The sequence below is a fragment of the Oryzias latipes genome, chromosome 15, assembly GCF_053564925.1.
Source record: "Oryzias latipes strain Hd-rR chromosome 15, Olatipes_Hd-rR_3.1".
Classification (NCBI taxonomy): Eukaryota; Metazoa; Chordata; class Actinopteri; order Beloniformes; family Adrianichthyidae; genus Oryzias; species Oryzias latipes.
In genome coordinates this window covers 7,396,380-7,422,109 of record NC_136251.1, presented here as the reverse complement: position 1 = coordinate 7,422,109, position 25,730 = coordinate 7,396,380, and the positions used below count along the sequence as shown (strand labels likewise).

General features: G+C 41.7%; 1 long non-coding RNA gene across 1 annotated transcript; it reads right to left on the bottom strand.

The window, feature by feature from the left end:
• Positions 1–11,262: 11,262 nt before the first annotated feature.
• Positions 11,263–14,094, bottom strand: LOC144984182 (uncharacterized). The gene is made up of 2 exons (XR_013647884.1): positions 11,524–14,094; positions 11,263–11,449 (listed from the first exon to the last, which is right to left on the bottom strand). It is a non-coding gene; the product is annotated as an uncharacterized LOC144984182 (long non-coding RNA).
• Positions 14,095–25,730: the final 11,636 nt, after the last annotated feature.

Genomic DNA, 25,730 nt, shown 5'->3' with positions numbered 1-25,730 from the left:
ATTTGTGTTTTTTAAATGTTCTTGTGGTATTTTCTCACGTTGGACATATTTAAAGCAAATTAAGCTTAAAACTGTATTTTTGTCTATTTCTTTATTCAAATAACCGCAGTTTAAAAGACCCTGTAGGTGTGACATAGAAGTTACAGTTGGCCTAAAGCTCCCTGCTCTGCTCCATTCTGATGCATCCACTTGTAGACGTATATGTCCATGTCCGTCTTTGTTTTCCTCGTCTGGGCACACATTGACAAAAATCACCAGCATCCAAAAATTGAAAAAAGGAGAAACTATATTGTCTGTATGGATGTACAGTCCCTCTGCAGTCTCACGTGCATTTTTGTGATAATGGTGGCAGAAAAAGCTGGAAGTTGCAGCTGTTCATAATAAGCTGTAATAATTTTCAACTAAATTATTTGAAATTTTACCTTGGTAGTTGTTTTTCCCTTCAGTTTATTAACATGCAATTTTACGTAACCTCACAAAGAACCAAATATATTCTTTCTAAATGGGGATTTTTATTTTTTTATTTCAATGTTAGTGCAAAGGCAACCGTAGTTTTTTGACCAATTATTTGATCACAATATGTTTGATAAATTTTACACAAAAGATTAACATTATATATATGTTTTCTCTAGCTACACAAAAAGTGAACATGTTGAAGTTTTATTAGTTTTCCACTTGTCTTAATCAAAGATGAAGTCTTTGAAAACTTTAACAAAACATTTCATTTCTTTTTAGATGATTAAATTGTTTCAATTTAGTTTAATTGTGTCTGTTGAACACTTCACCTAAATACTGTTTCTTAAATGTTGTTTTCACTTCTTCTTAAGTTTAACATATAAAATAATCCAGACGTTATTAGAAAAGTGTTTCAGTTAGAAAGATGACTTGGACCAAACTCTGGGATGTTTGGCTGTTAATAAACACAAACCTTGAAGGAGAACTAAACTGTTGACCTCTGATTTCATTCAGAAGATTTAAAAACTGTTTGATGTGTGTTCGTTGTGGTTTCAAGACGTTTAACAGGGAAGACTCTTTTTATGCTGAGAAGCTGTCATTTTGACCCGATGCATCATGGGAGATGTAGTGCGAAAACTGCCTAAGATGGCAGACAGACTCACTTCTCTGAGCTTCATTGTTTTGTTCACTTGTTCCAAGGTCTGACACCGGATTCTGTGGAAAGCTACACCGCTAAAGAGGAGTTTTAGCTGGTATTTATGTTGGAACTGAGAGACTTTATGAGTAGAATCGGAACAAGGAAGTAAAAACTTTAACCACTTGTCATTGGTCAGATTGATTCCGTTTGATTAAGTCTCCAAGAATGATTGGTGGAGACAGTTGAAGGGGCGGGACTTTCCCATAAAAAAGGGTCTGTAGCTGCGACTAAATCGTGGAACCGTCATTCTTATCAAAATGTCTTTAACAGAATCAAACACAAAGAAAAAAGTATTTTATTATCTTTCATATTCCTAACTACTCAGTGTCTTATCAGGGCCTGTTTGGATGAACACAGAGCTGATTTCCTGGAGATGGTAAATGTTTTTAGATCAGTGAAAATGGGTAATTTCCCACAGTACACCTGCGCGGCACAGTGGTTGAAAAACACTGTTCTATTGGATAGCTCCAATATTGCTTACCATTTTGTGAAGTTGGGGGTGTGAGGGTATGTAAGCCAGCTAGAGAGCATGTAAACAAAGGGATGATGGGAACTTAGGGTAGGCTTACTTCGTGGCAACAGTCCTGCCCACAACTCAGAAGCACATTTTGAAGTAACTCCTACTTCCCTGCAGAAACTATGTTCTAGAAAAATACAGGTTTTTTGTTCGACTAAAAACAGCATAATCCTAATTAAAAAAGGAAACTGAGAATGCTTTTACAATAGATTAAAAGATGTTCAGAGCAGGACTTAAACTAATTGTTTCGACAAAGTTTAGTAATGTTGCACTTTTCCAGTCAGATGCCACAAACTGCTTCATATGAACGTTGCAGAAATCCATTGCAAATATTGCATCACATTAGTATTTAATTTCAAGTGTGCGTCACTTTTTTTCAGACGCAGCACGTGCTTCGAGCCTGTGCCCCCCACACTGTCATGTCCCTGCATCATCCTCCAGCTCTCCACTGATGTCTACAGGAGGCGCATCAGTCAGATGTGGAGTTTAAGGACGAGGCGTCAAAGGCAGATGAGCAGTTGCAACGCAGAGGGGGAGTGAAGGCCTGGGTGACCCCGAGGAAAGGCAAGGGAGAAGATGAAAAAGTGAAAGCAGACGTCCCATTGTGACAGTTAATATATGTCCCAATATTCATTACACGTTCCTCCCTCTCTCTCTTCCCTTTGCCTTGACCACTCAACCTGGGTGGGATTCAAATTAAATGGTGTGTGCGAGTATGCATGAGTGGGAGAGACAGCAGAGAGAGAGAAAAAGAGTCCAATCTCTGCCTGGCAAAGCCCATATTAAAGTTTCTGCTTCATTACGCAGATGCATTTGAGCGCCGAGCACAACTAAGGCTGCAGATATCAGCACGCTGGATCTTGTTTTTGCATAAAGAAATGCAGCAGTTGTGATCAGGTGATGTTGTTTTCACATAAACTAAGAATCCATCACAAAGCAGGGTTTGTGTCATAGCAGGTGGCTGGGAGAAGGTCTTCCTGTAGAAACATTCCCATTTTGCTTTCTAACATTATTCGCTTTAAACATTAAAGATCTTAAGGCATATATCATGTGGTGTCCTGAGCATAACACTTATTTTTCTTTTTTCTTGCTCCTTTTTAAGTCCCACCTTGATCATCTTTTGATCTGTTGTTTTTTTTAAATTGTGGTTATTCAGCATAGAACCGCCACTAGGGCCAGGACATCTTTAGTCATCCAGTGTGACTCAGAGATAAATACCTGGGATCTGAACAGGTGGGTGAATAGGTGAGGTTCTCCAGATTACTGGTGTCCAAATTTGTCTTTTTCTTTCTATTCTATTCGTGGCATCTTGGGTACTAATTTAATATTTTCAAATCAAGACATTATTTTATTAAACCTTGAAATGGTCTTTATCAAAATAAACCTTTTGAGCTTGTAATGAATGTTAATTCATCACAAAAAGAAACCCCAAAGCGGTATTTTGCTCTACTCATGCATCTTGGATCATTCCTCTAAAAACCTGTGCCCTGAGCACTAGCCCCTCCCAATCCATAAAAAAAACAAGTGGGTCTTCACATTGTGACATCACAAAGTGAGGAACAGCCCCCTCCAGGAAGCACCAGCACCGCCCCCAGGCTCACACACACTTTCTCCGTGAGCTAGCTGTGATCTGATAAAACGTGTTCCTTTATTATCCACTATAAGCACATCCATCTTTGCAAATGTTTGGATGTTGTTTTCGTGGGTGAAACTCAAACACGCCGTTGAGGCTGAGACTGTAGGTTGATGTCAAGAAATAAGCGGCACACACACGGAGATCGTCTTACTTTCAGGTAAGAAAATGAACAACAAAATTAACGCATTTATTCATTATTTCATTTTTTTTTAAATTGTTCTTTAGTATGCCAATGGTAGTATATTATTATACATGGATATAGTTTTCCCTGAAAGGTTTAAGCAAAGCATGACATTGGCTCCTGAATTTGTGCATTTTTAGGGTTTGTGCTACCAATTGGCAGGTGTATGGACCCATAGGTGAACTCCACCAAACTCTTGAGTTTGCTTTGTCCCTCCCAAATTCTTAATTTTTGGAAAAGTTAAGTTGGGTAAAAATGAGGCCACATTTTAAGATGTATTTTTTTAGACTAATCATTAGTATTAACATTAGTAATAACACCAGACTCTACCCACAAAATATTTTAGTCTATTATTTGTAAAGTGGTATGTAAGTTAATGAGTGAATATGTTCATTACTTAAAATGTATCAGGATTTGAATGGACTTTTTTTTCCTTTTTCTTTATTTATGGAAAAATCCCGTCCTCTGTTGCAGAGAGAGTAAACAGCAGGTAATGGTCGGCCTCTTGGAGACCTGCTTCACATCTTGAAAAGCTGACCTTTTAGAAACACAAGGTGTTGGCAGAAAACTAGCAGAAAGAAAAACTCTGCTGTGTGGGAATGGGGGGGGAGGGGGGTCCGCCACAAAAATTAAGGTCAAAGCAGATTTTCTCTTCTTCTTTATCCAGCTATTGATAATCCTTATCAAAGAAATTCCATCAATAGATAAAATCCCTTCGTTTAAGCCTTGTGGGGACTTCATTAAGATAACGGTCTTATATTTGATACATGCCAAATCAACGTTTGACTTGATAACCTCTTGCTTCGGGTAATTTACAAGTCCACACATACAGTTTTTGACCATACAAATCCTCAATACCCTTCCAACTAAAGAGAGAACTAGGGAAGAGATGGAGGCTGATGGTGGTTCAGGGTGGGGGTGATTGAGGAGATGGTTGAGGCATGGCCAGGAAGAGGCAGAGCTTTCCATTCTCAGTGCAGCACTTTTAAATCTCTTAGAGCACTCTTCTTTCTTGCCTTTAAATTATTCAGAGCTGCTGATTTATCACCTCCAACAACAACACAGATATAATAGTTGTCTTAATGGGGATTTCGCTGTACAAGAGCTTCCCCAGGCATGCAGACTTTAAAGGCAGTAGGCTTTTAATGCAGTAAAACACAAGAGCTGCCTTAGAAAGTGTTGACCCAGCCTCTGCTGAAGACAAAGAAAGCTTTGCAAAAGTCTCAGGTAGAACTCGTCTGGATTTCTTCTAGTCTCACCTTAAAACATTTCCTAATCAATTTAACAGGAAAGAAATGCTACATTGAAGCATGTGGGATGAACTATGTGCTTAATGTTGTAGTACTGTCAGCAGGAGATGTTTTGCAGTTCCCTCTGAGTGTGGATTAACACAGCTCTGGGCCTCCCGCCCAACGGTGAAACTAACAAGGTGCTGCCTCTGACTTCAGCCTCAACCTTAGTCGCTGGAAGACGAACATTAGTGGTTTGCCCCGGATGCCTCTAATAGTGTCCTGCTATTAAATTCACCGTAGGTTTAATAGGTCTATTTGAGCTGCTGAAAGTTTATTAGAAGGCCTCGTGCCCTTGAGAAAAGGGAGTTTTTCCTCCAAGAAAGAACTGAATGACCTTTGTGTTAAAAATTAAAGGAGCTCAAGGATACTTTCAAGTTATGAAAGATCTCAGTACCTTCGGATATTACAACAAAAATCCCAAATGACAGATTCACAGAGAAATCCTTCATCTGGTTGGAATGTGGCAAAAAGGATTGAGGAGAACTTCTTGAATTTAGACTTTGATCTTTTTTCTAAGTGTTTACATCACTACACATGCAGTTCTTGAACCAGAAAATATTCAGACACTGGAGCTTCGGTTATTTCAAGTTTTGACCAAAAAAATTGAAGCATACATCTCCTTGGCCCTTTCGACAGACACCGTAGCCTCTGTATTTGTTAAGAATTTATTACAATTCACATTTCAAGGAACTAGTATGATTCTGTATCCACCTCTGATTATTGCTGGATGTGTTGAATCAAACATGAGACTGAGACGCATTTCCCACAAATGGAGAATGCCTAGCTCTTGTGCTATCCTATGACCCCAGCCTTACATTGACGTGTTCTCCCTACCATGACAAAGGTGGATAAAGGTGGAAAGATTTCATGTAATCCATGGACACCAGTGAAGATCATAAATCATTGAAGAAAAAGGTTCAGCGCACTGTCTAGTGGGTCTAGAGGACCCAACTCCAAATGTTAAAGTGCCTAGGATAGCACAAGGGTTGCAAAGGTCCAGATCCTTGCACATTCGAGGATGCACCAAAAACACATTCTTGAATGTGTGTTTAGTTCATGTCAGAGAGGGGCTTCTTCTTTTTCTACCATTTACTAGGGCATTTCTGCCACCTACAGTTGGAAGAGGCAGGTGTGAAATGTCACAGCGAAACAAATCTCTTGAATATTGCTCCAGGCTTTTTCTTTCACTACTCTGTTCCATTGGACAGGTCGCCAGTCTGTCGCAGGGTAGACTACTCTGATCCAATATATGAAATATTTGGTTTCATATATATTATATATTGTTTGGGCACAAAACGCAATTATTAATTTCTCCTCCATGAACGAAGTTCAAACTGTGACACTTCAATAAATTAAAAGGAACGCCATTTATACATAACTACCAAATCTGAATCCCTATGTTGTAAGGAGCAGGCTGGATGGGTCAAAAAGCAGAGACCAAACTGGTTAATGACAATTTATTTATTATTAAGGGCTTGGAAGCTGGGCTGAGAGCTTGGAGCTGAGGAGACAGACTGTCAGTTGTCCTGATGAGGGAAGTGTCTCCAACTGAGAAGAGGGTGGAGCAGGAGAAACACAAAGAAACAGAGGCAGGGATCCCAACAGCCTGGCTGGTCAAAATTCACAGTGGTTTATAAAACACACATTTGATGGATGCGCGTTTTATACGTGGAGCCCAAAAACGTTGGACTCTTGGATTTATGCATAGTTACGCATAAATCCAAGAGTTTAGAAAGCGCAAGCTTAATATGCATGTTTACATTGAATTTTCATTGAAAGTCAGCGCTTGAACATGCGTTAATGAGGGCAGTGTGAACGTAGCTTTGGACTGAACAAAATGTCTCAAAAACACAGCCAAGGCATCATTAAAAAAGCATAGAAAGAACTGCACTAGACTCAGTTAAGGTCAGAGTTTATGATTCAAGTTCAGAACTTTACATAAAGGGTGGAGTCGTATTATCTGCTGGATACCAGAAAGTTCTTGGAAAATGTTTTGTGCACCCATAAACGGTGGAGAGAAATGAAGATAGCTGTTCTGCTTCCAAAAAGGAATGTTTAAAATATAATTGCAGTGACAATGTTTTGTTTTTGTGGTTTACAGAAAGAACAAATACAAAAAATAACGTAAAAATAAATGGCTGCCGTCTATAAATTACACACAGCAAACAGTTTTAGGTAGCAGACATAAAGAATCAAAGCTATTTTTTTGTGATCAATAAAAAAAAAGGTATTTCGGTTAACAGGAGGTGATTCTCTTTTGTTTTCTGGCTGACATCAAAGTTTGCACTGCTGTCTGGTGACTGCACCTCCTGCTGTAACCATCGCAGACCAGCGGGGTGATCATCAAATGAGGTCGGTAAGAACATTGTGGGAAAGCAGCAGCCCAGCCAGGAAAAACTAAATTCAGCAAAACAATCCTGGCACCATCACAGTCCCCGCTTTTTGCATCTGTGGGATTTTAGGTGGGTGGGAAGTCACACTGCTCCAGAGGTGGCCATTTTGACAAGAGGATTATCCATGAACCGATGCCAAATTATAAGCCTCTTTCACTGCCTTATCTCCGTTGTGTCCTAAAAAGATAATTGCTTAATTAAATATTGATGATATTTCAGACGGGATGCTAGCATTCTGGGTTGTAGAAGGGCAGAATAATCAGAGCAACATTCATGAAATTAGGTAGCTAAAGGAGGCAGGGTCAGAAATCAAGTACAGATATAAACAAATAAGACGTATTGAGTGCTTTTAAGACGAAATGGTTTATTTACATTGGTATAGAAATCCATCCCGCTTTGTGTCATATCCTGTCATACATTTTTCATACAGCAGCTATGCCACAGCGGGACGATTGGCTTTTTCCCCCAGCGGACACATGGGAGCCTTTTGGTCCATTAAAGTGTGAGCGGTTGTGTGTCTGTTTGTGTGTGTGTGGACAAATAGATCTTTGCTCTTAGAGGGAAAAGCCAGAAGAGAAAGATCTGTGGTTGTGAACAAAAAAAAAGTCTCAAACACACAGCAGAATGATACTTACGGTACACACACCACAAACACACACAATAAGTCCATTTCCATCTGCTGATGTTTACTTTAGTAAGTGGCAACATCTGCTTTTAAGAGAACTGAGGCAGAGGAGGCAGGAACGAGAAGGGAACAGTGATAAGTGAGGCTTGGAGCAACAGACTGATAGAAAAGTGAATATTCCTCTGGTAGAAATTCTCTGATTACATGCCGGGTGAGATCTCATCGGCCCCATAGGTGTTTTGCAAAGCGAGCCTGTCTGTGTGGCTCGCTATCTCTGCCTGCATGTACTGGAGTTACTTCAGAAGCAGACAACTGCTTCTTGAGGATGTATGGGTGCTTTGTGAATGTTATATGTGGGGTTTATTGCATGCTGGTGAATCTGCAGATGACCTGGTTGCAACATCAGACTTTCAGATTATCTGTTTTCTGCACATTGAGAGACATATTTTGAATATACTTGCTGAATTCTCAAAGAGCACTCCATTACCAACCTCCTTAAGAGAAATCGAGATGGACTTCATTTGATGTTAACAGATTGATTTCGACAAGTTGTAATGTTTGTTTTTCAAAAGTTTTGTGCTAGAACCAGAGTGATGCCTAATAACTGCGTGACAAAACTACATTTTGTAAAAAATATTAAAAACTAAAACAATGTAAATTTTCGTCTTAGACATTTACTATGTTTTCCGCGCTGTTCACACTAGCCCTGCCAACCCATGTTCAACCACCATTATCATCGTTTATTTATTTATAAAGCACCGTCCACCACCAGCCAAGTCAGCCCAAAGTGCTGCTGCTACACGGGGAGAACAAAACGTTGTACTACATAAAACACAAAAGAATAAAAAGCATTAAAACAAAATTAAAACTTTGTTGAGTCATAAATGATAAAAGAATAAAAAGTATAAAACATTTTTAAAACAGTGATTAAAACCAGCATAATAACACGATTAGGTTGATGTTGAAGCACTGAAATGGAGGAACAATTCTTTTCTAAAACTCTCTTAATTGCTGAGGGAAACAATTCCATAGCTTAGGAGCCAACAAAGCCAACGCACGGTCCCCCCGAAACATGCGCTTGGTTCTGGGGACCATTAACACAAACTGGTCGGCGGAGCGCAAGGACTTTAAGCGACTACTTTCAAGAAAAGGTCAATGTAAGCGCGCATATGTGCACGTTTCGTGTTCCTGTGTTCAAAACTCTTGTTTTCAAACGTTGCTACACAAGGTTTTAAGTCAGTTTTTGGACTCTACATGCTAAACACCCGACCATGGAACATGCGTTAAAAATTCAAATTAGTTGAACTTTGACCAATCAGGGACTCTGATTTGTAGTGACTCATGGATATTGTCCTTTTCACCACACAGAAGTGCCAACTGTTTGAAGAGTGATTATGAAGGAGAAATTTATTAAGTTTGTGCACGGCCGGAATTCTATGACACTAAGTATTTCCTGTATCTGAATTAAAGCTGTGAAAGAAAAAGTCTGGAGCAAGATTTATGAGCTTTGCACATAGCTTCAAAATTGCACACTAAGCCTTCTCCAAGTGCGAGTGCCTGGGCTAGTATCGGTTCGCTACAGTCTAGTAGGAACACTGTACACGTTTAAGACCCCAGGCTCAGCTCGTTCTTGAATGTGCATCATATGCTTTAGTTGCACTAAAGCATTATTTCTCTTCATAAAACGACAGCTGCGCATTCTAATCCAGAGCACCTTATAGATGGACTAATTTTGCTGCAAACATTGTTGGGTTTTTTGTGAATACACTAACACAGCTAACTTCAATGTCGGACTGTTTTTTACTTATTTATTTATTTTTTTTAGTGTTAATCAGAAGGTTGGGAGTTAGGGGTATTGTGAACACACTAACGATAAGTGCTCCTTATCGTTTGATGTATCTTATTTATGACATAAGTATACATGACTAGATCATTCATTGATGGTGCACCTTTTGTAAAACTCACTCATGATAGAACATGTAAATAGAACTTCCCTACATAACCTATGAAAGCATTTACCTGAATCCAGCCTCATTGATGTGTGTTTAAATGCAGAAACATCCCATTGTTGCCGCACTATAACCGTTGTGCTATCTTGTGGTACACAGGTAGATCTTCAAGACATTGTTAACTCAAAAGTAGCTCACATGCCAAAAAAGTGTGAGCACCCCTGGTTTAACATCCTGCGCAGGATGTTCTAAAGAGCAAATGTGTAAAAGAAGGACGCAGTACCCAGCATGTGATGGGAGATAAAAATTCCAGTGAGCCTTCAGACCAACCTTCAGCTGTGGTCTGCTGTCAAAATCAGCAGGTCATGCAAAACACAGACAAATAATTAAAGTGGAACTAAGTCAATGTCAGTCTTTTTTGGGAGCAGCAAATCATCATAGAAAATTGGCCCCAGGTTAGTGGAAAAAGAGACAACAATAGATGGCTTTTTTGATAACTGGTTGCAGAATCCAGTGTGAAAGGATCAGAGTGAGTGCAAAAGGCAGAAAAAAAAATACATATTATGCTAGAGCCTCTGAATCTGCATTATACTCCAGCCTTATTAACACAGCAGGAGACAAGAATTTTGATTGCGCAATGAGTGCATTTAAAAAAAAAAATTGTAACAACTTCCTGCACAGGAAGGAGGAAGGACCGACTCGAGAGTTAAACGTCACCCCTCAAGACAATGCTTTGAGCAAATCGCCAGATAAAAAGGATGCTTTCATGAAGAAAGCTGAGAGTAGAGAGAGATAAAAGCCTTTGGATAATGAGAGAGGTGTCAGATGTTTGAGTTGCTTTTTTTATGTAAGCAACATCTCATCAGGGTTTATTGAAAGCATCTACAATTAAATTCAGCAAATATGTGAAGTACATGTGAACAGACTTTAAACCACTCTAAATCTCAAATTTGGGATTAGAAGACAGGCTGCAGAGAAATTTATACATTATCAGTCAGAATTGTAGCTGAAGATGCAAACACATCCCCTGCTTAGAAAAGCGGTCATTTCAAAGAGTCACCCTAAATAACTTATGTGCATCAATTGTATCTATGATTTATAGATAGATAATGAATTGAATTAAATGTGGAAAGAAAGAGTGGGGTTACTTTTCATAACCCGTGTAGTTTGATTTGTTTATAGAAATGAAAAAAACAAAGATTTTTGTCCGTTTAACATGTTTTCATGGAAAGAATTCTGATCATAAAATACAATTAATCAGAGACAGCAGCTGCATGTCTTGTGATGGAGGTACATTACAGTAAAAAAAAAAAACTCTCCTGAAATTGTATGAAATCTCTTTGTTTCTTATATTTAACAATTACTAATAGCAATGTTTACTAAGAGCACAAAAAATCGTGACAACGTTATCTATAAACATCAGTGGCAGTTCCTGACTGTACTGATGTTGTCGTGATACTGCAGGTGGGTGGGACGCAGATGCTGTAACCCAGAACGAAGACAGGTGAGATTTCAGGTAAGAAGAGTTTTATTGTTTCTCCAGAGGTGAGGTTGATTGAGGCAGGAAGCGGTCCGGACGTGGACGTGACTGGTGGCGTGGCTGGAGGGCTTAATAAGGTTAGCGATAGCCGTGGTGTCTTCAGGGTTCCTGAGCAGCTGAGTGGATGATCCACGCTGACTTCACTCGTGGTAGGTTGATGATCCTGGGACAAGGAGCATAAGGTTAGAACGAGAATGAAGCAAGGCATAACGCGTAACTCGGACCAGGGCTAGTCACCATAAGGGGCAACAAACTGGCGTTGAACTGTGGCGATGGGTCTCCTTTTAAGCAGCAGAGCAGATGATGAGAGTGGAGTCAGCTGGTGGCAATCAGGAGGAGCAGCAGGCAGAGCTGGAGGGGGAGGAGTCTGACAGGCACAATGACAGATGTAAACATGGTCTTTTTGTCAGTTTATTTTCTTTGTTTTTTTTTTAGACATCAATCTGTAGTAGATCAAACTAAAAGTAATGTTGCTTTGAGGAGAGAGGTAGCTTGATTTTGTTGGGTGTCAAATTCTTCGAACACATCCAGCTTTGTAACCTTGTAATAATAACATAATTGCAGTCTGAATATGTTTGTGTAGAATTGATCTACATGCCGGTTCTTTTGGTTCTAGATGAATGACTCTTTAGGCTTCCTGATTCACAGCAAAGGACAGAATCTTAGATTTGGTTTTCTATCACACTGTTCTACTCTGTGTCTCTACATGTATCTTAAACAGATTTAAAGGCACACTCCTTCTCACTTTCCTCTCTTGATTTGCTCCTTCACACGTCTAGTCTTCCTTCCCTTGAAGCTGTCTTCTGTCTATTTAGGCCTCCCACCTCAGTCTGTCACAACATTCACACCTCATAACGCTACATTATGTAACACCTCATCCTAGATTACTTTAGTTATTTCAACACTTTGCCAGCCAGTAAATCACCTGTATTTTTGCAGTTGGTTGACATATTTCCTACAATATGTATGCCATACTTGCAAACTGCATAAAATATAGAAAGAAATGTATTCTCTCACTTCAGTGCATTGTATATTAAAATTAATGAGGAAAGTGTTGATCAGTAAAACCTTAAAAGTAGACATTAACACCCTCCTGGTCTTAATGATGAACACAAACCAACTCCTGCCTGACATTCTCCTAACCTGCCTGTCTACTGTGGTTTGAGGCGACTTTAAGGCAGAAATGCAGCGGCGTCAATGCTGCATGCTTCCCCCCAACAGAGAATAAATCTCCACCTAGGATTCTGCCCTAGAATGAAAAAGGCAAAACAACAAACACGCATCCGATGGAAGGACCAAAACTATGTCTGGGGAAAACTCCTCTTTTTATGTAACCCTTGTGGTATCCTAGGCACTTTAACGTTGGGAGTTGGGTCATCTAGACCCACTAGACAGTGCTCTGAACCTTTTTTCTTCAAGGATTTGTGATCTTCACTGGTGTCCATGGATTACATGACATCTTTCCACCTTTATCCACCTTTGACATGGTAGGAATAACACGTCAAAGTAAGGGTGGGGTCATCTAAGATAGCACAGGGATGAAGTGAAAAAACACATGAAGATTGAGGGTGGCACAAAAGAAATACAAACTGCACCGACCTGAAGAGGTAGACGCGGTCCGACCGTTTGATCTCTGACGAGCCTCCAATTACTACCAACTATTGCTCAGAGCTGGCCGTCACAAAAATGAACAAAAGGAAAACACTAAACAGAGGGGACGCAGGGAGGAACGGAAGACAACAATTAACAAGTTCCCAAACCAGTTTAATTTACAACTATTTACAACAACTGCAAAGCTCAAAGTTCCACTTAAATGTTTGCAACTCTAACTAAAATTTGGGATTCATAGAATTTACACACTGCTCTCTGCCACCAGTCTTTTAACAGTTCTCTGTTCCTAAGTGGTACGGTCCAGTCTAGTCCAGTATTTTGAGCATTTGTATTAAAAAATGGACCGATTAAGCTTGACCAAATTATACCATTTCTGGACCCCCATTATAGGTCCATAGAAAAATGGAGCATACTGGTTGGGGCTAAGCTACTGTTGAAACCTGTTGATTGGCTGAAGGTCATCACGACAAAAGAAATTCCAAGAAAGTGGCTGTATTCCTCTTTGCTGCCCACAATCTTCTCTCAAACAACATTAAATGCTTTGTATCCATGAAGAACCAAATGCCAAGCAGAAAAATGAGCCGCTGGATGACTTCCATGTTGTTGTTATTAGCTTCACCCCGCATGCGCCGTGACGGTCCACCTTTGAGTAGAAAAGCTCAGCTGAGTTGCCTGGATGGACCATTCTAAACCGGAACAGACCGGACCGGACTGCTCAGTAGAAATGAGGCTTAGCTGATTACATCCCCTGGCCTCAATCAGCTGATCCTCACCAGTTCACAGCAGATCTGAGAAGCGACAGCTCCTGCAAAGAAAGGTAAACAGGTGCCAGCACACAAAAGCCGGGCCCAAAGGTTATAAAAGTGACCATCACAACCACAATGGCTGATGATAAATGCTGGTTGAAGAAATGAATCAGCATAAATCAGCTGACTCTGTCGTAGAGAGATACAGCAGAATTTTCAGTTGTGTTATGCATATTGACACAAAGCCGATCTGCAAAGGCAGAATCAGCTGATTCATGTTGATCGTGTCGACGGTCTAAGATTTACTGTAAGTTAAAGAGTGTGTGTTATTTAGGTGCCTCTGGCAACATCTCTGGTGTTAAAGAGTTTTTTTTTTTTTTCAACATCGATAATTCAAATCCACCCATGCTGAACAAGTCTTAATGGCAGAGTAAGCCTTCCTGTGTTTGGGTTTTAGAACCAAACCTCTTATTTGTTTTTTTTCAAAACATCATTTAATTTTCAAATTTACAACTAGATAGAAACCTGTATACTTTGTAAAACAGAGTTACTGTTAAATGAGAGCCACAAGAAATATTAGTTTAAAGTGGACAAAGTCTGAACAGTCGTAGCATAGCAACAAGATTCATGTAAATATCAAGGCTCATCTAAGATGAATCTTATTACCAGCAGACAAGCTGCAATCACAGAAACTCCTTTTTTCCCACAGAGAAACTCTAACACAGCCACAGCAGATTTTCTTTCCCGCCGGCCTTATTATCTCCTCTGTGAAGATAGGACGGAATTTGATGAATGTATCTCATAGACTTAACCTCCAACTGCCAATCAAGATAAAGGGAATGTAAAAAACAATCCGTCCAAGACCATCTTGATGAACTGACCACTGCATTACAACCAAACCTGGAAAGCACTTTGCTTTTTTTCCTGCCTATATGTATAGCAGCAGTTCTAAAAAACACCCCCCACCACCACCACCACCATGTTGTTTTATTCTGATGCAAACATTTTACCATTGTATTGCATTTGTGCTTTTATGGAAATGCTGCTGTTACCAAAACACAAAGGGCTCATGAAAGTTTCATACAGTGAATTAGAGGTCGAATGTATGGCATGAGTGCTGCAGATATTTCATATATGTGCAGGAAAGTGTGTAGTTCAAAGGGTTGGATGAGAAGCAGACATGCTGAAAGTAAAAAGGCGGTGAGAAGTGACCTTGACAAAAGCCAAGAAGGATGTTGAGACAGAGAGTGGGAGGAGAAAATGGGCAGCAGAGAATGAATTTACCTCAGACTGGACGCATGAAATAAAGAAGAAGATGGATAAAAGATAAATGTGGGGTGCAAGAGGTAAAATTCAAGAATAGGTATTTTGACATTTGTGGTTCCTAGCTAGAAAGTTAAGAAATTCATGCATCTATAACTACAATAAGGGGTTCATTCTCGTATGTAAGAACTGCACATATTTAAAAGCAGTAAATGTATACCACACTTTAAAGAGTTAAACCTCTATATGGTACAAAAAATTATTCCCACATCTGAAAATGTGCTTTACTTGAATGAATTGTAATATATTTCCATAATAATAGATACAGTTATTGAATTTATAGCAATGCTTTGCCAGTAAAAGGGCCAAAAAAGGCAACGACTGTTTGGGCAAAGCACCAAAAACGCAGACGCAAGGCGAAAAATTCAAAAGAAGCCTTAAAGACCTACTCCGATTGTCTTTTCTTCTTCTTCTTCCTCTTTCGGCTTCTCCCATCAGGGGTCGCCACAGCGAACAAGTCGCATGGTATATTTGGCAATGTTTTTACGCCGGATGCCCTTCCTGACGCAACCTTCTCAAACCGGGCTTGGAACCGGCACAAAGGTAGAGAAGGGAACAGGGAGCAGCCTGGAGTCGAACCCTGGTTTCACGGATGGAAGGCGCCGCAAACCAGCACGAGCTAAACCAGCTCCCTACTCCGATTGTCTTTTGATCTATTGTAAAATCGTTCCCAGTTGTCTTTTTATCTATGACTCTGCAGGTTTTTAGCCAATATTTAAAAAGAAAAAAAACTCTGTCATTCTCTAGAACAGGGTCTTCAACTAAGATTTAAAGAGGTCCAGTTAGAAAAAATTTCTTGCAGTTATTGTCCGGAAAAAAAATGTTTAAATATTCTGTGCAACATGTTTTTAAGGTAGCCGAGGTTTGGTGGGATATCTGCATGTAATTAATATCTAACTCTCTTTTTAAATTAATTCAGTACAATTTAAAAAGTTTGACAGTATTTAATGTCACATGACTTAAAACACACGGAACTGTGCGATACACACACACATAGCAGGAACTCTACCAGGACAACAGCCGACATCACCAAGAAAACAAGAGAAAGGACGATCCACTAGTCCTCATGAGCTTCTTCCACAAATCAAACACCTACCTGGAAAAATGTACATTTAAACAAATGTTTGATGTTTTTCACTCTCAGGATTGCATTTCAAAACTGGAAAATTCCTGCTTAATTCAGCCTTTCTGTAGGAAAAATTCCTAAATGTCCCTTTTACAAGTTCACTCAGTTCAGAAACATCTTTAACAGGTTGGCCTATTTACCTATTGAACCTTGTGTTCATAAGGGGGACCAGATCCTACCCAGCCAGACCAGGAGAGGGGAGGAGAACCCCCCCAGGCCAGGAGCCCCCGCAGGCATCCGGACCCAGGCAGCCCGGGAGGGGGGGGGGGGGGGGGGGAGGGGACCGCCCACCCAACCAGCCAGGCGCAGAGAAGGCCCCCCTATAGGGGACGCCCAAAGGCATAAGCAAACCCGGCGTCCGGCCCCCAGGCCACAGGACAGGAGCGCTTAGCCGTACCAGGCGGCAGCCATGGGGGCCACCGGGCGCCGGACACTGAGACAAGGGCCAGCGACGAAGCCAGGGCCCCCAGAACCCATGAGCCGCCCACCACCCGACGGGCGCCCCGTCTCCGCAAACCAGCCCCGGCACGCGCCCTGAGCAACCCAGAGATCGCCACGCACCCACAGCCACCCCCCATAACCCTACACACTACAGCCCCCCCCCCCCCCCGCCATATTGTCTGAGCCCCCCTCCCCAACCCTCTCGGTGCCCTCTCCTCTCTGTGATGGGGAGGGAAAGCCCCAGAGGGTCCCAGCGAGCCAGCCCCCAGGTCCGTCCCACCCATGCACTCACGCACACATACTCACAATCTTCTGGTCACCCCCCCACCCCCCGCTGCCACGCAGTAACCCCCCCGGCCGACCGACCCTCAGCGCCGCATGCCTGACCATCACCGCAACCGCGATACCCACAAGCCTGGAAGCCCTGAGAGGACCAGGCGGGTGAAGACCGGCCGCCCCTCCCCAACCCCACCCATGTATGGTGGTGTGGGTGTGTTGTGTGTGTGCTGCAGGTAAAATAGGAGATCTCCAGTGTGGGGGGCCCTACCGCTGCCAAGCCGCAGAGCTCCCCACTCCTGGTTCTCTTCTGTAAGTGATATGTATTTGCTGTGTGTGCTGCTAGCATGCAGTGTGTGTGTCTAAAGTGAAAGTTAAAATTGTGGCAGGGGCCAGTGAAAGATGAGCACGGATGTTTCACCATGCCCCCCTCCACCAGACCCTCCCCACAAGGCCCTAGATGAATCAGAGTGTTTAATATGCAAGCAAAAGCGGAATGGAGGCCGGGCGCCAACGCGACCCCAGAGAGAGATTCAATTTTCAATTCAATTCAATTCAATTTTATTTGTATAGCCCAAAATCACAACAACAGTCGTCTCGATGGGCTTCGAAGTAAAACATGAAATCAAAAGGATCACGAATACAAAGAGTTCAATAGAAAAATACTAAAATGAACTAACAAACTGACTAAGCTATACTGGCATCCCTGCCCTTAGACCCCCCCTTCGCGGTAAGGAAAAACTCCCAAAAAAACCGGATTCCGGAAAAAACGAAGAAACCTCAGGGGTGCCCACATGAAGGAGGGATCCTCCCCCAGGACGGACAGGCGATTTACCAGAAATCTTAGAGAAGAATTAACTTATCTAAATCTACAACTACATATATAAAAGTCCAGCAGACGAGCTTCATCCAGCCGTGGTTATCGGGACAGTCAAAGGCGCGAGTCGAGCCGGAGACAGGAACCACAGCCAGGTGTAGGAGCAGGAGCAGAGACGAGGTACTCGGTCAGGTACAGAGCAGAGACGAGCCAGAGATGAGCCAGAGGCAGGATCCACAGCCAGGTGTAGGAGCAGGAGCAAAGGCGAGGTAAACGGTCAGGAACTGGAGCACGGATGAGCCAACTGGAGTCTGGAAGCACTCCCACTCCCCAGGAGGGGAGAGGAAAAGAGGGACAATACATGAATCGCACTGCACCAAACAGAGGCATGGAGAACTAAATGATAAATTATGATCAAGAATAGAGGAGAGGAAGGGTAGAAGTAAAAAAGGAAAGAGGACAGAACCCCAGTGTACCATAGTTACCCCAGCTTCAACTTCTAGCAGCTAGTCTGACAATAAGCCTGTCCAAAGAGGAATGTTTTCAGTCTAGCTTTGAATGTAGAAACTGAGTCGGCCTCTCTTATATGAGCTGGGAGTTTATTCCATAAGACAGGGGCTTGGTGGCTAAACGCTCTACCTCCAACCGTACTTTTACCAATTCTAGGAACCACAAGCAGTCCTGCATTTTGCGAGCGAAGTGTTCTGATTGGTTGGTAAGGGACTTTGAGGACTTTAATATAGGACGGGGCCATTCCATGTAAGGCCTTATAGGTTAACAGGAGGATCTTGAACTTAATTCTAGAATCAACTGGGAGCCAATGGAGCGAAACTAACACAGGAGTGATGTGATCTCTTCTGCTGGTTCCAGCTAACAATCTAGCAGCTGCGTTCTGAACAAGCTGGAGACTTCTTAAGGAACTCTTAGGACACGCTGCTAACAAGGAGTTACAGTAATCCAGCCTCGACGTAACAAATGCATGGATGAGTTTTTCAGCATCACTCTTAGAAAGTATATTTCTGATCTTAGCAATATTCCGCAGGTGAAAAAAGGCAGTTCTACACGCCTGAGATATATGAGCCTTAAATGATAAATCCTGGTCAAGTAAAACCCCAAGGTTTCTAACTGTGGAATTGGGGGCTATACTTATACCATCCAGGGAGACTATCTGAGCAGACAGAGCATCTCTGAGGTTTTTAGGACCAAGTATAATGACCTCAGTTTTTTCTGGGTTCAAGAGGAGGTAATTAATTGTCATCCAGGTCTTGATGTCACTGATGCAGGCGTTCAGTTTCTCTATCTGGTCATTCTGGTCAGGCTTCATGGATAAATACAACTGCGTATCGTCGGCATAACAATGAAAATTAATGCTGTGTTTCCTGATTATGTTTCCTAGGGGTAACATATAAAGCGTAAACAGGATCGGTCCCAAGACTGAGCCCTGTGGGACTCCATAGTTGACTCGAGTGCACTGAGAGGAATGGCCATTTACATTAACGAACTGATACCTATCAGACAGATAGGATTTAAACCACTGGAGAGCAGATCCTCTGATCCCTATGTCCTGCTCTAATCTATGGAGTAAAATACCGTGGTCGATAGTGTCAAAGGCAGCACTGAGGTCCAACTGGACCAGAATAGAAAGTAGTCCCTTTTCTGAGGCCAATAACAAGTCATTAGAGACTCTAACTAGTGCAGTTTCCGTACTGTGGTGAGGTCTAAACCCCGACTGAAAGTCTTCAAAGTGGCTGTTGTCCTGTAGGTGGCAGTAAAGCTGCTTAACTACAACTCTTTCTAGGATTTTAGAAATAAAGGGCAGGTTTGATATCGGTCTATAGTTGGCCAAGATGCTAGGATCCAAACTGGGCTTTTTCAGAAGAGGTTTAACAACTGCATATTTAAAAGACTGTGGCACGTAACCCGTTTCCAGAGAGGCATTTATCATTGTTAATATGGGATCATTAATTAGGGGAAAAGTTTCTTTAAAAAGTCTAGTGGGAATTGGGTCTAACAGACACGTTGAGGATTTGGAGGACGTAATAATTGATGTTATTTCCGCTTGATCCACAGCAGTGAAGCAGTCTAATGTTACAGAGGTTTCTATGGATGCCTCCATTTCTACCGCTTCAGCCTGTTCTGGGCTGATAGTAGGAATAACTTGATTTAACTTATGTCTAATATTTGAGATTTTACTATCGAAAAATGTAAGAAAATCATCAGAGCTGAGAGAAACAGGAACATGTGGTTCTACTGAGCTCTGACTGCGAGTTAATTTAGCTATAGTGCTAAAAAGAAATCTTGGATTGTTTCCATTCTCTGATATTAAGGTTGAATAGTACTGGCTTCTAGCTCTACGCAGAGCTTTTTTATAATTTAATAGGCTATGTTTCCAGATATCCAGAGACTGCTCTGAACCGGAGCGGCGCCATTCTCTTTCCAACTTACGGGTTTCTCGTTTAAGAGAACGAGTTTCAGCGTTAAACCACGGTGCTACTCGGTTTTGTCTGACGAACTTAGGTTTCAAGGGGGCAACAACATCGAGTGTACTCCTGAGGGCTTGTAAGGCATCATTAACAAAGTGGTCATTTATACTAGGACTGATACTATGGGAGCTGGTCTCAGAGTATTTTCTCAGAATATCACTAAGTACTGGCTGAACTGTGTGTTTAAACTCAGACACAGAACGGTCAGTTAAGATTCTTCTAAGTTGTTTCTTATTCACTGGGGCAGAAGGATGTTCCAGTGTAAGCTGGAAGGTAATCAGAAAGTGATCAGAAATGATGGGGTTAAGAGGAAGGACACTCAGCTGGCTGATCTCTATCCCATGGGTTAGAACAAGGTCCAGGGTGTGCTTATGACAGTGAGTGGGTTCATTCACACTTTGGGTGAAACCAACATCATCTAATAAAGCTGCAAAAGCCTTTCCTAGGCAGTCACTGGGGTCATCAACATGAATATTAAAATCCCCTAATATTATAATTTGATCAGAATCTAAGACAATAGTCGATAGGAAGTCGGAAAACTCAGTTAAAACTTCTGAATATGGGCCGGGGGGGCGATAAATAATTATGAGTAAAACAGGTTTTCGAGTTTTCCTGTTTGGGTGACTTAAAGACAATATGATGCTTTCAAATGAATTATAAGCATTTTTAACTTTAGGGCTGAGAAGTAAGCTAGACTGTGATATTACTGCCAAACCACCTCCTTTCCCTGAAATCCTGGATTTCTGATAGTTAGCATAAGTGGGGGGGGTTGCTTCATTCAATCTAACATAGTCATCCTGATGGAGCCAAGTTTCTGTTAAGGCTAAAAGACTAAGATTGTTATCAGTAATTAACTCGTTGACTAAGAGGGACTTGGAGGAAATGGATCGAATGTTTAATAAACCGCATTTAATGACATCATAATTCTGCTTGTGAGAACTGCTGTCTGTCACTGTAAGGTTTCTATGACGCGTTCCTTTCATTTGTCTTTCAGCACATAAGCTAAAGCTAGGACCTGCTTGACTTTCCCTGCATGGGTTTTGCACCGGCACTAACCCTAAGGGAGGCTCAGAGGAGCGTTTTACACTGCTGCTCTGCGCCCGGGTCTCGTCTCTGGATTGTCAGGTTAACAGACTAAGGCTAGCAGAAATGTTTCTAGAAAGAAGAGCGGCACCGTCCCGAGTGGGATGGACGCCGTCTCTCCGCATGAGACCGGGCTTCCCCCAAAACGCGCTCCAGTTATCCACAAAACCAACGCCGTTTTCTGGGCACCATCTAGAAAGCCAGCGGTTAAATGATGAAAAGCGGCTGTACATTTCATCATTGACTAAGTTCGGCAGGGGACCAGAGAAAATTACAGTGTCGGACATCGTCTTAGCCAGTTTACACACCGAAGTTACGTTTAACTTAACCACCTCTGACTGTCTCCGTCGGGCATCATTACCGCCTGCGTGAATCACGACTCGACGGAACCTGGACTTACTCTGAGCTAACATCCTAAGGTTCCCCTCGATGTCACCAACTCTGGCCCCCGGATAACACCTGACAGTAGCCGCTGGGAGCTCCACGTTTCTAACTTCAGAAGAGCCTATAACCAGAGTTGAGTGTTCAGCGGGTGTGTCGCTGAGGGGGGAGAACCTATTACTAACGTGGAGTCTCGGGTGCTCTAAGTTTTTGCGTTTAGCACTATGTTTCCTCCCAACCGGTACAAACCCCTGACTGTCTCCCGGCTGTTGGGAGGGCGCTGGGGTGCTAGCTAAGTTAGCCCTGGTAGCGCGGCCCGCGCTACGAGTAACGACCTGGCTAGCCGGCTTAGCTTCCACTGTGCGGAGCCGCGCTTCTAACTGCTCCAGCCTGGCCTCCAAGTCTAACACAAGACTACACTTAACACACCTACCCCTATCTTCACTAAAGGAGGCAGGATCATCACTAAACATATGGCACATGGGGCAGGAGAGAGGAGGAGAGGCGGAAGGAGTGGTGGTGGCCATACTAGGTTCTAAGCTAAGGCTAGCGGTGTTTAAGTAAAGAGAAGTGGTTTATTTAGCAAAATGAGAAAAGTGAACAGCAAGCGGTTTAACAGTGGGGAATTCGCTAATAAAAGGTACTAGATGTGAATATTAACCCAGATAACCCTTAGAGTAAGCAATAGTAGTAAGGCTAATGCCAAACAAGAGGACAGCAGTCACACAGCTAGCACTGGGAATAGCTCACCCGGAAATGACGTCACAGGAAGTCCACAGGAAGTCCACGGGGGCAAACACCCAGTGAGCCCCGCCAGCATAACCCACCCATCCATTTCCCATAATTTGGGGCATGCAGGAATCTTATGATTAATCCAGATTGATATATCCTCACAGACCTTACGCCAGAATGATTGGACAGGTGGACAGAACCACAGGGCATGCAAATAGTCGTCTATGTTGTTACCTGTGCACTGTGTGCATACAGCAGACTGATGGAGACCCATTTTAAATAACCTCTGTCCGGTGTAGTGAATTCTGTGGAGAATCTTGCATTGAATAAGGTTGGCCTATTTATTTAATTGAAATTTCATTCTCTGTCAGATATTTGCCACTGGTTTACACTTGTGCAGATTTCCCCTTAATGTCAAAGTGGAGGCTAACAATGGGATGCCAACTTCAGCCACGTCCAACCTTTACGATGTGACGGATAAATAGAGCAAACAACAAAACAGTCATAAAACATATATTTTCTAAATATGACATGGTACATGGAAACAACATATCTCCATAACTCCTTACTTCGAGGAAGACTCCTGGTTTTGTCTGTAAACTGCAGCTTTGTTTTTTTTGAAGGTGAAGGCTCTTCTTCAGTTCCCTCATTGACTCTTTTCTCCCTAAAGAAACTTTCCAAACACGTCTTTTTGTTTGGCTTTTGTTAACTTTTAGCTTTGGGCCTTTAACTTGGCTAGCGCTCCGAGCGAGTAGTCGCTCTATGTCACATGACGTGGCAAGACAGGGTGATGTGGTGAACAGAATTCTGTAGTATTCCAAAATAAAACCTCCTTCTAAATCAGAAAATAATTAAGCAGAAAGAGTCAATGTCAGCATTTTTTTCCTGTCTGCAGCCCTCGGACTGTGGACCAGTACTGGTTTGCGGCCAATGAATTTGGGACCACTGATTTAAATGGAACAGGCAGCACGTCGAAAAACGACTAGTTGGGGACACCCAAAACATCAAAGTGATGCGGAGGGGGCCCTGAAAATACGAGTTGGGAGAAAGAATGTGTTGGTTGCAACGATAACAATAATTTACTAGCGTACAGGGCCTCAGAACCCCAACCTAACATTACTGGTGCAACAAAAATGACACACATGGATCCTATTTGTCCTCAATTGTATGCATCAGAATGGAGCAGAGCAGGAATCTTGTGGCCCCGCCCAGCATATTTTCTATGTCACAACTGGTATCTTGTTTTCCAATGGAATTTTTTGGTCTGCTCCTGATTCACAGGGATTTGAATAAAAAAATACTCAAAAATGCAAATAAGCATTTTTAAGCTTACTTTTGAGCTTAATCGTCTTTATATTTGCCCTACATCATCGTAGGAATGCCACAAGAACATGTTAAAACACACTTGAGTGAGTCTTTAATAACAAAAGTAGTTATTTGATGCAGAGAACATAAAGGAAGGTCCACATTTACAGAGAAAAAAACTAACAACACAAGTTAGAACAGCTGTAAACCACTTCAGACAGACACTAAACAACACCTGTAACTCAGTATTGCTTTGTAGAAAAAGTAAGAAATCAAATTTTCAGGGCTAACCATGTTCACATTTGAGAGTACAGATTTAAAAAAAAAAAATCAGTAACATAACTGCAGCTTTTCCAGTGAGTCGTTTGCTTTAAAACTGATCCTCACAGGTGTGTGAAAAAAAAAAAACAACACAGAAAAAAAATCTTTTAAGGTTGAAACAGTACCTGCAGTGTTCTGGCTGGTTTATGGCAGATTTACTTTCTGCTTTTTTGCAGTGCGTTTCAGTGACTTTATTTCATGTTGAACCTCAACAACTCAAACAGAGCATTTTTGATCATATAAAAGTAGCTAAACTTCTGTCATTAAAACAAACAAACGTATAAAGACCATACTGCTATAAAAAAAAACATTTTTGCAACTAAGAACATAAACCAAACAATTTAATATGTAACAGTACTTATGGGTGTATTCAGACTGGACACATTTGCTTCGCATGTCATGGAAAACATGGATCAACAATTGTTTTTATAAAAACTTTCCCAGGGGTGTTTTGATTCTGATTCTGGTGCTTTTAACCAAAATCCCACAACTTAAAAGTCTTAAAAAGCAAAATTTCATGTTTATCTAAAGCCACTGTTCACAAAATCTCCTCCACATGGCCGTGGCTATTGGTGCTGAGCTGAGTAGCTCCACCCTCGGTGTCCCCCGATTTCTGCAAGTAATCAATCAAAATCAATTTTGCATGAATAAAGAGCTTCAGACAAGGTGTGTGTGTGTAGGGGGGGGGGGGGGGGGGGGTTCTCTATTCTCAAAAGTTTCTCTTTAGTGATAAAGAAACAATATAAAGTGACATATTTTTGGTTCCAAATCGAACATAAACAAATGTGTGTACCAGACTCTGCTGTTTAAGAAAATTACACACCAAAACGAACGTTGATAAGCCCATGAAAAATGCTTTGAATGACATCATAATTTAGGCTACATTGCACCAGCAAGCAGCACTGGCTGTGGCTCAGTATTGATTTGATGCTAGCACATGCTGATTGTCCAGTTCACTTGCACAGCAAATAAATTAAAATGCCAGAAAGAAAGCGACCATTCACACATAATTTTTCAAAAACATGCGGCCGGTGCTGAACGTTTTTCTTGGACACACAAACCCAGAGGAAGAGTTGAGTTTAGGTTTACGGGTTATGGTTAAGCTGTGTTCACACCGAACGCGATTACACGACAGAGGTGGACACTTTTAATGTTAAGTCAGTGGATCAGATGCGATCTGAGGTCCTGCAGTGCGATGTGAGCGACAGCGCTGTATAAACAAAGATGTTAATACAGAAATTAAAAACTGGTTAGCAAAATAAAGTGAACTATCCAACAAAGATTGTAAAGGGCAGGACTTCCATTATTCTTCCTGTCCTTTCTTTGCCCCAACGTCATAATTCCTGGCCAATGACTAAAGAGATCTATAGTTACGTGGTTTTGTTTACAAACGTCGGTGTAAAACAGAAATGTCCTGTTTAAAAGCTGTGTGCATACAGACCAAACGCAAGGTTCAGAACTCGATCCGGACCAAATTAGGGGGCTAAGTCTGGAAAAACAGACTTTTCAGTCGTACACCATATAAGAATGTACAGTGTTTAGACATTTATTGCGGGGTTCTAAAAATTGGTGAAATCTGCAAAGTAGTATTACAGATGTAAAGCCAGGGGCCACTGCATAACAGAAGACACCAAATTTTATATTTTGGATTCATAGGTAAAACAAAATAAAGTATGAAAGACTCGAGCTCAGTCCAAAGGGAAGGTGCCAATTATTTTCATGCAGGTAAGGCACACTTTCCTTTTTGTCAAAGCACAAATTTATCTAATCTGATTTTTGTGGACAGAAGGAAAGCGAAC